Source organism: Tursiops truncatus, chromosome 5 (genome assembly GCF_011762595.2).
Source record: "Tursiops truncatus isolate mTurTru1 chromosome 5, mTurTru1.mat.Y, whole genome shotgun sequence".
Taxonomy (NCBI): Eukaryota; Metazoa; Chordata; class Mammalia; order Artiodactyla; family Delphinidae; genus Tursiops; species Tursiops truncatus.
The window spans coordinates 46,947,855-46,962,700 of NC_047038.1; the positions used below are offsets into that span (position 1 = coordinate 46,947,855).

The 14,846-nt window shown below is 36.2% G+C and overlaps 1 protein-coding gene and 1 long non-coding RNA gene across 5 annotated transcripts in view; one reads left to right on the plus strand and one right to left on the minus strand.

Annotated features, from left to right (window-relative positions):
* Positions 1 to 14,846, plus strand: part of SLIT2 (slit guidance ligand 2) — a 383,800-nt gene that overhangs the window by 36,528 nt on the left and 332,426 nt on the right. The window lies entirely within an intron of this gene.
* Positions 1 to 14,846, minus strand: part of LOC141278764 (uncharacterized) — an 84,085-nt gene that overhangs the window by 2,258 nt on the left and 66,981 nt on the right. The window contains exon 3 of the long non-coding RNA XR_012331951.1: positions 3,679 to 3,756. This is a non-coding gene — a long non-coding RNA (uncharacterized lncRNA). The remainder of the gene's footprint in view (positions 1 to 3,678; positions 3,757 to 14,846) is intronic.

Here is a 14,846-nt window from a genome sequence, read left to right on the forward strand (position 1 = left end):
CTTTGCTCCTGGTCTCAAAATGGCCATCGTTTAGGCCTTCATGTTGGAATCCCACTGGTTCATATTGCAGTGGGAGAAAGAGGAAAAAAGAAGCGAGAGAGAAAAAGAAGAAAAGGAAAGACAGAGAGACGGGAGGCGATATTTCCTCCTGCCCAGTGGATTCTGAATCCCTTCTTTCAATCCACCGAAACAATTTAGGTAAAATGTATAACTTTAGAACAAAGGTTGCCAAAGAAATGGCAGGTAGTGATTGATTTAGACTAGTTAAGGTATCTCTCTGGACTTTTGGATGGATGGGTAAGTGAATCAGATTAGGATTCTATCAGGAAAGAGGAAGGGGCGCTGACTGATGTGAGGAAATAATCAACAGTGTCTGCTACAGTTAAGAACTTAAATTTTTCAATTGTTCATTTGATTTTACTGTAGGAATTTAGAAAAGTTGCTATCATAGCAACTTTTAGTTTCGGCGCATAAAACTGAACCTCTTAGATTTGTTGATTTATTTGTGCTTCATTTTCACATGTAGGGATAATAAAACTTACCTTTCAGGTTTTTGAGATGATTAAAAATGAAGTGTGTGTAAGGCCCAGCACATGATACAGACTTGCTTTAAGTAGTTGCACTTGTATTTTCTTGGTCAGAATTTCTTTATTTCATCTTTGTCTCATCTGTATTCCAGTTTTCCATTCCAAATATTTACATTATGAATCCTCACGGGTGCCTGATTGTCACATCTAAGTTTATACACCCAAGAAGAAAACTCATCAAGTTCTTTCTTTAACAAAACAGTTGACCTTTTATAAACTGTGTAATCATGCAATCTCCTGTGATCCTCACAGCAGCCTGTGATGTAGATATCATGTATGCTATTTTGCAGATCTCTTTACTTGCCTCCTCCTCGAAAATGTGAGTTTCCCGAGGACAGAGACTCAGTCTGTTTTCTCCATGGTGGTATCCTTAGCATCCAAAGTAGCACATCACGATGGCAGACTGGTAGATGCTCAATCAGTGTTTGTTGAAGAAAAGGAGGGAGTGAGGCAGGGAGGAGTTCAATGTGAGCTACTGAGAGTAAAGGACTCTCTCAGTTCATGACTTTGCCCTGAAGATATGAATCCCCATTCTTTGTGGGTCTGAGACCTGTACACCCACCCCTCACTCTTTAGCTTCATCCTGCTTTCTTCACCCTCTTTTTTTCTCTCTGTGCTCAGCTGCATGAGCACATGTGGTTCCCAAGATAATCCATGCTTTTCACTTCCATAGGGCCTTCGCGTATACAGATTCCCAGGCCAGTGGCTCTACCTACTCAGCCCCCTGCTGCCTTCCTATACCCGGTCATTGTCCCGTAATATCCCTAGTTTACTCTAGAGCCTTCATGTTCCAGTTCAAACACGACTTCCTCTGGAAAAGCCTTCCTTGCTCCTTCAGATTAACTCACCTTCTCTTTACACATCCCCACACTATAAGGATATACTTTTAAATTTATTTTATTTATTTATTTTTGGCTGTGTTGGGTCTTCGCTGCTGCGTGTGGGCTTTCTCTAGTTGTGGCGAGTGGGGGCTACTCTTCATTGCGGTGCGTGGGCTTCTCATTGAGTTGGCTTCTCTTGTTGCGGAACACTGGCTTTAGGCACGCGGGCTTCAGTAGTTGTGGCACGTGGACTCAGTAGTTATGGCTCGCGGGCTCTAGAGCACAGGCTCAGTAGCTGTGGCGCACAGGCTTAGTTGCTCCGTGGCATGTGGGATCTTCCCAGACCAGGGCTCGAACCTGTGTCCCCTGCACTGGCAGATGGATTCTTAACCACTGTACCGCCAGGGAAGCCCCAGGATATAGTTTTTAAATGCTTGTGTATTTGTATGGTTATTTTTATGAATGCTTTCTTCACTAGAGCTTCTGAAAACAGCATGGGTTTTTACTCATTATTGGTTCCCTAAAGCTGACGAGTATCTGACATATCCTAGGTGCTCAATAAACATGTGTTAAGTGAATGTCACCAAACTTTGTCTTGTCAGCCTATTTTCATGTGTTAGTCATAAATTATATTTACAGTTTGCAGAAGAAAGGTTAGTGTTTTGTATTAGTTCCTCTTTTTTTTTTTTTGCGATACGCGGGCCTCTCACTGTTGTGGCCTCTCCTGTTGCGGAGCGCAGGCTCCGCACGCGCAGGCTCAGCGGCCATGGCTCACGCGCCCAGCCGCTCCGCGGCATGTGGGATCTTCCCGGACCGGGGCACGAACCTGTGTCCCCTGCATCGGCAGGCGGACTCTCAACCACTGCGCCACCAGGGAAGCCCCCTAGTCCCTCATTTTTTTTAATGTATCTTTTCTCACAATAACCTAAATACTGGAAAATTGTAAAGTCTTCGGGTCAGCCACTGCTTCCCTGCCTCAAATCTGTATCTTTATTTCCTTCTCTTATTTTAGGGCTCAGCTTAGAATTTACCTTCACTGGGCTTCACTTCACTCAAGGCTAGATGGTGTGTCCCTTGTCTGGGTGACCTGATCACCCCTCCCCCCCATTAATGTAGTTATCATGTATCTGTTCTTCTCATCTGTCTCTCTTTTGAGCTAAAAAGTAGACTGAATCTAGTCTAAGATATTTGCCCTTCGCTCAGCACAATACCTGGCATGGTACACACCAGAGATATTTTCCCCAATGACTGAATGCATGTCCTGCACTTGTATGATATTCCCCAGGTATGACAATCATTCCTAGAAAAAACATTCAGTAAACCATTATAATTTAATTCAGTGTCTTCAGTGTGGCATATGCATCCTTCAAAGATTGCTTACAATAATCTACTTTTTAGTGGTCTTAAAAATTGCAGTGCATGTTGGATGCTGCATACAAGTGCCTGGCTGGGGAAGAGGATGGGAAAGGAAATCCAGCTTGGCCTTTGCTTATTAGGCTATTTCTGCCACTGAGAGGCTGCCTTTAAAATTTTTTCACAGAGATGCTGTGTGTGATAGAATGGCCCTAGATATAGGAAGAAAATGTTAGAATTTTCTATTTAAATTTCTATTTAAATTTTTCTCTCAACTTTGAAAACTCTCTACTTTTGTCTATGTTTAGAATTCTCCATGGTATAGTGGTACTGTAATATTAATGTATAAATCCGTGAATAAATTATAAATGGTGGGGACATATGCTCAAAAAACTGTAGTAATGATGATACACGATGAAAACAGTCACGGAGAACTTTGATTTAACATATAATTCCAACGTCATGGGAGTTTCCAAGTTGATTTACAGCTTCTTATTGATGTCGTTTTCAGATGTGTTAAGAAAGGTGTGTTAGGGTAGTGACATCCTGGACAACCCGTGTACCACAGCATGTGTGTACATGTGAATTTTATGTCTGCCTGTGGTTCTTGTGCTTGTGCTGAAGAAGAGAATGGATGAACTGTGGCTAAGGTTGTCTGTAGCCTTTGTTCAGATCCATCCCAATGCCTTCCTTTTTGGGAAAGCATATACCCTCATTGCAAGATTCTTGAGCGAGTTCCCCTTGCAGATGAGCAGTATATGATGAGCCTTGTTTCCCCATTATTGGCTTACTCTTAATCTTTAGGTATAAAGCAAATATTTCATTTCTTCTCTGCCTCTGGGTTATGATACTAATGAATGAATGGTAGGTTTCTGATCACAAAATAGACAAATATGCTTGGATTCAGAATATCTTACCTGAAATCATGGCCCAGCCACTTTCCAAATGTGTGATTTGGACAAGTAATTAACCTCTCTGAGCTTCTGTTTCTTTTTCTGTAAGATGAAAATAATAATTAATTCACAGATTTGTTGAAAGAAGTAAATAAGCGTATGTGAAAGTGGCTGGCATAGTATGAAATAGACAGTTTATAGAATTTTTGAGTTCTGAGCATGCTAACTGCAGAATCCTTTTTCATATTTATTAGTAGCACTAAAATCACAGTTTCTTGCCTGTGAGGTCTGATGTGATGGTTGCTTTAAGATAAAAGTTTGCTCCTTCTCTGTATTAAACTAGTTAAAATGTGACTGTATGGTTAGATAATTGGCTTATGGATTAATCTGTTTTCTGAGGAAATGACAATCTCCTAGCCTTTTTTTTTTTTTTTTTTTTTTTTTGTCTACTCTAAGCAGCCATACTACAGGGCTGAGTAATGAGACAGTGATGGAGCTTCCATCAGTGCCCTGAATATTGTTGAGTCATATAGGTGCTACAGGGCTCTAGAGGAGTAAAAGTCACTTCTCACTGCAGTATCTAAAGGCAACACAAAAAATCCATGTTAAGTGGATTTCTGTAATCTCCAAAACCATAAGAGAGGGAAAAATAAAAGCATCCATACAGAGAGAATAACATTATTTGAAATGGTTAAAAAGTACGTTTATTGACAAAGAAAAATGTCATGTTTGTGGTATTGGATTAAGGAGAAATAGTCAAGAAATGTAAACTGAGACCATTTTAAAGGCTTGGAAATGCTAGGCTAAGGACTTCATTCAGATTTTATTTGGCAGGCAGGGGTCATCTGATCAAGGTAGTTCTCTGGGAAGATAATGACTGTAAATTGAAGTGAAGAAAGACTTGAAGCCTAGAGATCAGTCACAGAAATAATGCCATGGTCCAGAGTCCTAAATTCAGGGTGATACTGTTAGGAAAAGAGGAGGACGATATTTGCGGTGAAATTGCATAGGTGTTGTGTAGCATGATGGGTTTAGGTAGAGAACAGGATTTTAAAATTGTAAGCAAAGCCTGTATAAACAACAAAGAAAGCCAATTCTGAAAGCGTTTTGATTAATTAAGGTACTAATGATTATCAAGTGAAGTTCTTAAACTATAGTAGTGTGAAATAGGATCCTGCAAGGAAAGGCACTACTTTTATTTCAGGGTTTGGAATCACTTCTTTTTTCCTGACACATATGCCCAGGTTCCCTTTTTCTGTTGTTTGAAGAAGTAGAGGCTTAGCTGTATTGATGTGACCTTCAGTTTTCGTATTAGAATAGAAGGATGTATACTCCCATGCTGGAAAGGACCTTAGAAACTTAGGTGAAGAACTAGGTGCCAGAGATGTTATGTGACCTGCCCAACGTTGCCCAGCCTGTGGAGGAGCCTTCACTGTGGCTCAGGGAACCAGGCTCCTCACGTACAGATTCTCATAAGACTCTGTGCTGCCCAGTCTATACCTGCTCCAGGAACCCAGGTCCTTTTTCCTTCTTTTTATTACCATTTCGCACTGTTTGCATTTGTTGTTATTTAAAGGCACTTCCCTGAAATTCATAGAATATACATGATGTTTATTATTATTACTGTCTTTAGAAAGTACCCACATGTTAAGGGTGCTATGCTAGGCTCTGTTTAAAGCCAGATAGATATACAAAGGCCTTAGCTCCCACTGTGTCTCATATTTCATACACTGGGGTTTATATCCCAGTGTATGAGTAAATGTTTAAGCAGCAGTTTTCTCCTAAATTCTCCATTCTTACTTAGATGGTTTTTTGCTTTGTTTTGTTTTTAATTCTGGCTAATAGTTTTGGTTCTAAGGAAGATGGAAAGGAAATTCACATGCTGCTTTTCTTTTGCAAGAATCTATAGGTGTAGTTTTAATTTATACATGTTAACGTTCTTTCTAGAAGAGCTATTAGTTTATATACCTTACATTAGTTTACAGATGAAAAAGCTGAAAATTGGCTAGACTCGCTTATAAAAGGTAAAGCCATGATTGGAATTCATATCTTCTTAGGTCCATAAAATAGACCTATTGAGAAGTGACATCCTAATATTGACATTGGCAAACTGAAAGACACTCAGAGAAAAACGCTAAGGATGTTAAAAGGCCTGAATGGAATATCATATGAGAATCAGTTGAAGAAACTTGAGAGGTTTAGAAGAAAGAGATAGCTAATCTGGGTGCTACTTAATCAGACTTTCTAAAACATCTGAGGTATTATCCTCTCAAAGAAGTTTTAAACACTAGATAGCTCAAAGGAACCAGAGTAATTTGGCAATGGAACTGTTTGCCTCAAAAGTCTTTGCAGAGGGCTTGGGGCCAGATATTTGGTACTAACCCATAGTTGGAAGATTGCACAAGAATGTGTCTTAAATGTTTCTAATTTTTCTGTCGCTGAATTCCATTTAAAAGTGAATCTGATACAAAATGACATATATATTGTTAACCGTAATTTCTCTGAATCAAGGATGATAAGGCGTCCCCTACTCTGGGAAGCTCCCTGAGGGCCCTCTCTGAAACACTGTGTATGCAGTAATCTTAATTTGAAAATCCCTTCGGTAAATAATTTCCAATTTCCATTTCAATGGAAAGATGTTAATTTAACTTCAATTTAGAGCAAGGTCAGTTTGTGCATCTGACTCCTGATTTGTACATGAGTGTTGGGGAAGATTCTCACGCAGGTTTGTACTTGGGCCGAAGACATATCAGTATCTTCATAGCCAGAAGATCCAACTCAATTAATTTATTGCCAATTAAATCCAGTCCTCCCCCAAGCCCTCTTGAAAGGTATTTGAGCTGCCTGAGAAGCTATTTAACCCAATGAAATGAAGTAGACAAAAAAAAATCTTATATTATTTTCAGGATTTTAAGGAGGTATCTTCAGACATTTTTTTCTGAACACAGTGATCTTTTTCTTCTAAAAATCTATGCGCAATTGAGAAAGCATAATTATAAGTAAATCTGCTTAAATTTATAGGCTTGATTTTTTCTTAACAGACCACTTTTAGAAACAAAGAATGGAGAATAAGGAAGGACAGATATTATTAAATAGTAGAGTTACATGCTCAGATTATTATGTTCTTTGATACAGAAAGCTCTTGTGTAAACTACGTTTTCATTTTATTTATATGATGATCTGTGTCATACTTGAAATCTATTTCATCCAAGAAAATGTCTAGGAAACAGTAGTATGTTCAAACAAGTTTTCTACTGATTGTTGTCCACTGACCTTTTGCATACTGTAGACATGCTAGAAATACTAGCAAAGCAAACAACTGTTCATTAATTACCTCTTGTTATCTTTATGAGAGCAGACTGGTAAAACAATTCATATTCTCTCGCTTTGAATGCAGATATATTAGTTAACTTATTGCTTATTTTATTACTCCACCTACTTATAATAATATCAAATGTCAAAAAAAGATGTGGAGAGTGGAATTTTGTGTGGAACAAAGAGAATAAAACCAAAAATAAACGAGTGACCCAAGCTGGAAACAAGTTAAAAAATGTAATTTTTCAGTTACACAGAAGTTACCATGGCATTACCTTTCCTTTTGTGTCTGCTGGTGATTTAATTTAGTAGTTTTAGAAAAAAAGTGTCTATTGCTGTGTTTAAAAATTCTAGTTACAACATTGGTAAAGAAATTTCCAAGTACAAGGGGTATTTGTAGAGGACTCATGAAACTGACAAGTGATTGACATGTAAACAACCTCACTGTGCCCTTATATTCCATTCTGTGATGCTAGACTATAGATACTAAGTAAGCCTCAGGAAGTTACCACCATCCAATTTTTATTAAATGCTTGGCTTCATGGATGTAAACAATATTGTTCATTAGCTGCCTAAATAAGCCGCTTTCTTTGGAGCTGCTGTACCATCCTTCCTCAGTGTGGTGGGATAGATGCAACAGTGAACAAACGGAAACTTTCCTTTTGCTACGTGAACAAATGGAAACTTTCCTTTAGTATGTTTAACTGAATTTAAACTCTGGAAAGGAAAGCAAAGTGCAGATTTCATCAAACAGATCGAAACCATGTAAATGTGAATGAAAGGGACAGCATTTCCAACTTGAAATTTTCAGTTTATGACTTACCAGAGTCTGAGTGAAATTGCGCTTTTCTTCTCTGATAATGCAAAGGTGACAGCTCAGCATGTACACACAGCATTATGTTATGTGCAATCAGAAGCTCTTGTAATTGTCCTTGAAAGTAGTCTACTGTTAATATATCTTGATTTTCAGAGTGTCATTTTTTTCTCTCTTGGACCAAGACTTGCTTTTCCTGCTTCTTTACATGTAGTTTTCTTAATTCATATGCATTTCTTACTGTACTTCTTAGGTCTCATTTCTTTCTAAAAAGTCTTTATTACAGCCTGCTTTGATAAAATATTTTGAAATAGGTAATAAAAATAGATGAGTGCTGCTATAAGTTATGATCTTTTAAATCATAACCACATTTTTTTTCTAGTAAATTCAAAAGTAAAGGATTGATCTGAAGTAAAACTTTGTTTTCCTGATTTTTAAAGTTTGAAAGAAATTCTTCTGTTTCTTACCATTTTGTATTTCTAAAATGTTCAAATGATTGTCTCAGAGTTTGGAGACAAAATATTCGTAATTTTTTTTCCTCTTAAACTTGAATGCTAAGAACTTGGAAGTTTTAAATGAGCTATTTGCCAGCAGATGACAATTCATTCCAGATAAAAGAGAAAAGAAGTATAGTATGATCTGTGTTTGCTAACCAACAAAATCTGGAAAATCGCATTTTTGAGATTCCTCAGGCAAAATTGTCAATCTAATAAATGTCAATAGGACTAACTGAAATAGGGTAGGGTGAATATGGTAGAATTTTAAGGTTGCTAGAGATTTAGTGTGTATTCTTGTTGCTAATTTTAAAAGTCGCGTAGGGTTTTTGCAAACAAAAATTATATACCTCTGTAAATCTTGGCATTTTCATTTCTTTGCCAGACTGAAGGAAAAGTGGGACGTAAAAAAAAAAAAAAGGAAAAGGAGGTCAACATGAATTGACTCCAAGTCAACTGTAATCTATATCCTGTCTTCCTAATATATCTCATAACAAAAACGTTTTATGTCAGTATATTCCAAACGTTTGTAAGTTATTTAGAACTTGGAACATGTTTCCCATAGAAACAATGTTGTAAATATTGGTTCAGTTCCCAGGCCAGTACATATAGCCTATTTAATCCATATGTATCTAAGATACAGTACCAATGTTTGCCTGAGTTCTGGGTCCTAAAAGCATACGTGCAGGAAAGAGTGCATTGCTGAGTATTTTCTCTCAATTTTCCGGAAAGAAAATGGTCCCATAGGAATTTTCCGAAGGAACTATTTTTGATACTTGTTCCTTTTGCTCTGCTTATTCGTGTCCCAGAGGCCTCCTATGAACTTACAGTCAAGGCAGGGACCACAGGTTGTTATCTCACCTGACCTTGTAAAGGAAAGCAATCATCTTTAACATATTCACTGTAGGTAATGGCATTTTGACCCTTTTATTGTTCTGGACTTTTTGAGAAGGCTCATTAACCTCAACTTTCTAAATAACCAAATCTTAAGAAAAATAACAAGATAAAGTTAAAAAAATATGAAGTATGAAAAAAGACAATTAGGGTTTGACAGAAACATCTTGATGTGTTGCTAGATATTTAAAGTCTTTAGGGCTTAGTTGTGATTTTTAATTGCTTTCCACTTTGTCCCCCTTCAAATGTCTCATTTCTATCAAAACTTTGTAGTTTTTTTTTTTTTTTTTTCCTGCGGTACGTGGGCCTCTCACTGTTGTGGCCTCTCCCGTTGCGGAGCACAGGCTCCGGACGCACAGGCTCAGCGGCCATGGCTCACGGGCCCAGCCACTTCACGGCATGTGGGATCTTCCCGGACCGGGGCACGAACCCGTGTCCCCTGCATTGGCAGGCGGACTCTCAACCACTGCGCCACCAGGGAAGCCCAAAACTTTGTAATTTTTTACAGTAACCCTCAGAGCCTTTGTTGAGGTGAGGCAGTGTCATGGGGAGGTTGATAATGAATTCTTAGTGTGCAAATAGGGGATTGTAATTTATTGCATTATTTTTCAATTATGTAAACTTGCTATTATTCATAGTTGTAATTTTACATTTATTTCATTGGCTTTGTGGACTGTGCTTTCCCCACTGTCCTACATTCTAAGTGAGTAGGGATTTTATTGCTTTTTTGTTTTCTTTGCTCTGTACTAATTCCCACTCTTGCCACTCGATTTGAAATGTTCTCAGACAGACCTCCTGGGGCAAGCAGGTTAAAGACAACCCACCCAACGGCTGAATCATAAGAGCCATTCAAGAGATGTAGGTGTTTCCTAAGAGATATAAACCTCTGCATTGCTCTGAATAATAAGAACATGCACACTTAAAAAACTATTCTTTCTAATGCATTTACATACCAACAAGGGTAAAAACAAATTTTATTACCAAAATATTATTTGAGATAATATTTTTAGTGAGGAGTAAATGTTTTATTTTCTGTGTTTAGTTCAAAGGATGACATGCTTTTTAGACATTATACACTTCATTTGGCCGTTTTGTCTATTTCATTAAATTGAAAATGAATTCCAGTTTTCTTAAGTAACTATTGAATATATGCTGATTTTCATGACTTCTTTTTATCCAGAAAAAAAATATATAAAAATAAAATAAAATCTATTAAAAAACATAGATTTCCAATGTGCTTGTAGGTCTTCAGTTTTGTTTATAAAAACAGACAAAAATTATATACCTGTGTAAATCTTGGCTTTTTCATTCCTTTGCTTTTTTTTTTTTTTTTTAAGATTTGTTATGTGATTTTCAAAAATGTGGACTTTTCAGGCCCAACAGGGGGAGCCAATTCCATATTCTATTGAGGTTGCTTGGCATTACTGCTGTAATTTGTTATCTATTTGTCAAAGCCAAAAAAATACTTTCTTTGTCTCACCTTGGCCATTTACAGGGCCCCATAACAGGTAATCATTAAAAAATGATGCAGTGCTTTATACTAATTATCTTTTAGTCTGTAATACTAAATTTATTAATCTATTATGGTCATGCCTAGAAAAGTCTGAAATAAAGCTCATTATTTTCAAGTGTATATTTTTAGTCAAGGTAAAGGTAATCTTATAATCTTTTCACAATAAAAATCAACATGGAAAATATAGAACATTTTAATGCTCATAAAAATCATTTAGATATAGTATATTACGATTAAGTTAATAAAGATGGAAAATATATTTTCTGCTTTTTAAACTAATCAAATTTATAAAATAATTAAAATCATATGACTCTATTATACGGATTTTTTTAAAACCGCATACCTTGCTTTCCTTAAAATAAAGATTTTTGACTAAGTTCAGGGTCTACCACAATGAATCATTTAGGGTGGTATTGAATTTTCATAATTGTTTCGTTCTGTGTTCTACTCTCAAGGAAGAAAGTGGAATGGTTTTACTTATTTATATTGCTGTAGGCTATACTTTGTCATAAGACATTCTCAAAGATTAGAAAACTTTTCAGTCTGATATTTACATCTATCTTGACAAAAGGCATGGAATTATATTGTGCAAGGACATTGTTTTCACAGTTTAGAATACATATTATTTCATAAGATTCTCTGCAATAATTTTATTTTGAAATCTTCATTCATTAGCTAGCTGCAAATATATATATATACATGTATCTCCTAGGTTATAATATATGATGAATGTATTTGGGTTGTCTCACATTTAGGCACCTGCAAGAAAACACACACACACAACACACAAATATACATCCTTTGTGTTCTCAATTATAACAAAACTTTGGTCTTCATTTTCCTATATATTCAGTGACTAACATAGTGATGGATGTATATTATGTACTAAATAACTAATTAATGATTAATTGCTTATCTTAAATTTCAGGAGAGATAAATCTCCAGCTTATTGATTGATTTTAGCAAAAGAGAAAATTTACATATATTTTTCTTCTGTGAAACTCTTCTTTTATTTTTTCTTTGAACTTAGCTTCTGTGATACCTAGCGCTTCATTGGAATATCGATATGCTAGTAGGAGCCTAAAATGTAATAGCATTTAGTGAATTTGCAGTTTAAACAAAAATTGGACCTGCTATATATAATTTTCTAATTAAAGATTAATCTCAGTCTTTGTATTCCCTAACATACAGTACAGTGTTTTCAACAGGGTAGATACTTTGTATCTTTGTAAAAGATACATGGTGGGGACTTTGTAAAAATGTGGCTAAATGAATGAATGAATGAGGGGGTGAATTCTTACTGGCTATAAGACCTTGAAGAGTGTATATATCTGCTTTCTCATGTATAAAATTACATGCTTACTGCCCTGTTTTTTCACAAGGTTGTTGAGAGAATCAGATGAGGTATGGAAGAACCTTAAAAATTATAAACATTTTATAATTATGAACTTATGAATAATAATTAACACTACACTTTTATAATTTATAATATTGACTATCTGGGATATATCCTTATTATAATCTTAAGAAAGTTTCAATATAAGAATGTCTCTTATTTTGCAGTGTTGCAGTGAATCATGCTTATAGGAATGGCCAAGTAGATTCATGTTTGTCAAAATGAGATTCCTGTTATATCCAATTACCCTTTTGTTCTTCATGCCTCAGAACGTCATTTTGCCCCAATAGCAAGACATTAATGGGGCATGCTAACTCTATTGTGCCTGCTACTTACGTAACATTAGTTCCAGACTCCCTGCTTTTAACTGAAGTGCTACGTAGTTAAATTCTCATGTCATGAATTCTAATTCCCTAGTAGAGCTAAGGAAGAGGATTCTATTGAAACATTTCCCAAATAACATTTTTTTAATTGATGAGAGTATTTTGATTAATGAGATATTAGTAGGGGTGACGTATTTTCATTTGTAAATAAGTGCTGAGATTTAAAAAATTGTTAAAGAAACCTATTTTAGAATACTCCTATCCCTCTTGAGAAAAGTTGTCTTGACAACAGTACCATTTATAATTAGAAGTGATGAATATTTTATTTCTCAAAGGAAAATTCTCCCTCAGTATGCATGACAGTGATTGGGCTAAATGTTCATCAGGCTCAATGATTTCTAGCGCAAAAAAATACACTGGATATCAACTTTTGGGCTCAACAATACTAAAGCTTTACAGTTCAGCTTAAGGAGAAGTTTTTCATATGCATATTTATATTAGTATTCTGTGAGGTAAGAAAAGGAGATATTATTGACCTTAAGAAGATTTCATGTCTAATAAGTGGCAAAATTAGAACTAAAGAAATGTGGAATAGTTTTTTTCTTTTCATCGTTTTGCTAAAGGGTGCAGAAGCACATGGCACATTTCAGAATTGTGCTTTTACTCAGGTTGTAATCTATTTTTTTATATCCTAGAATTCGTATCTTTTCAATTTGAAATATTTTATTCTGAAGTTCATGAATGAAGACTTAGCTCAAATGAAAATATCCAATACAAATGTCAGTCTTTTTATAGAGTGTTCAAGATTGAAGTAAATGACTATTCGCATTAAAAGACATGATTCAAATTTCATTTTGTGCATTCATTTGTTGTATCAGTCATCAGATATTTATCCAGTGCCTACTACATGCTAGGCAATGTGGAATGTTCAAGTTCAGTAGAACACAGTCCCTGTTGGAGGGATGGAAGGGCACATCTATACAAAGCAGTGGCCAACCTTCAGAGTATTGAAATCAAAACTGCTGCGTGATGTCATGCATACCATGTTCACTTCCAGAAGGGGCCCATTTTGTGGAGGGAGGTTAAGTTGGGGGTACAACATCCACTAAAGGAAATGACTTGTGTAATCCAGTGTGATGAGAGAGCAAGAGAGAAGAATAAGTGATGCGGTATAAGGTGGAATGTTAAATGGGGCCTGACTCTAGAAGGCCTTGAGTTTTGAAAGCAAACATTTATCATCCAATAATGTCTATTACCGTGAATTCAATGGCTTATTGAATTACACAACTGTTCGTATCTGACTGCATGTGATCGGAGTTTGCATGATATAAATTTACATCCTGTCATGATCTATATGACTATGTTAAAAATCCATTCACTTTTGGAAGTCTTATAACTACAATTAAAGTTTAACGTGAGGATATTTTATCATTAATTCAAATATTATACTTGCGAAAAATTCAGTGGATATATCCTCATGATGAATTTTAAATGGAGGTAGTGTTATATGGAATACTTTAATTTTATATTGTGTAAGACTTACTTTTAATACAGTTTCACTCTTTGGCTTGTATTCATAAGAATGCAGAATTTCATTCAAAGACATTCAGTGGCCTGATTTGCAAGATATAGCCTTATCTTATCAGCACCCTTGGAAGGCAGACATTTTGCTTATTCCAAGGCATTGAAACAAGGCTTGAACCAAAGTGTACTGGCTCTTTATATTTACATTTCACTTATTTTTCACAGAAAAGAAATTTCTTTATTAGCCCTCATTTCTCATTAGAGCACATTTTATCTTGGAGAAGCTCTGACGTCATAAATTCAATATTTAATTACAACTGTGATGATATTTTTATTTCAGACGTAGTGCATGCAAGGCAGCACATTTCATAGAAATGAAAGAAATTATATGGGATGCCGCCTCCTCTATTTCCTCCTATGTACCAAGCTGTATTAGGTGTTGAAAATGCCAAGTTGTATAACCGTGAACAAGGTGCCCACTGGGAGCCTAGCGTCCATTGAAAGGACAAACATGCGAAGAGCAGTGGAACAGCATCAATACTGAGCTAGAGCGATCATTGCAGTCTGTGGAGGCATATGTGTGATTCATTCTTTCTGTCTTTCTGGAGGTCTTATAAAAAAGTATTTTGAGTGTGGCTCTAAAAAGAAAATTACATGTTCCTGGAGCTGAAAGAGCATTCCAGCTAGATGCAATGGCAGGAATAAAGACACAGACCTATGAAAGAGAATGAGAGTTAAGTTGAGGGGAAGCCGTAGGAGATGAATATGGAAAGGCTGGTTTGAGTTCCCTTTAATGAGGTGCTACAGAGTTTGGATCTCATCTAGTTGTTTGGGGCAAACACTGAAATTGTTTAAGTAGAGTTGTGACATATTGAAATCTGTATGTTAGAAAAATCATTACAATTAGGAGTGCGGGTTT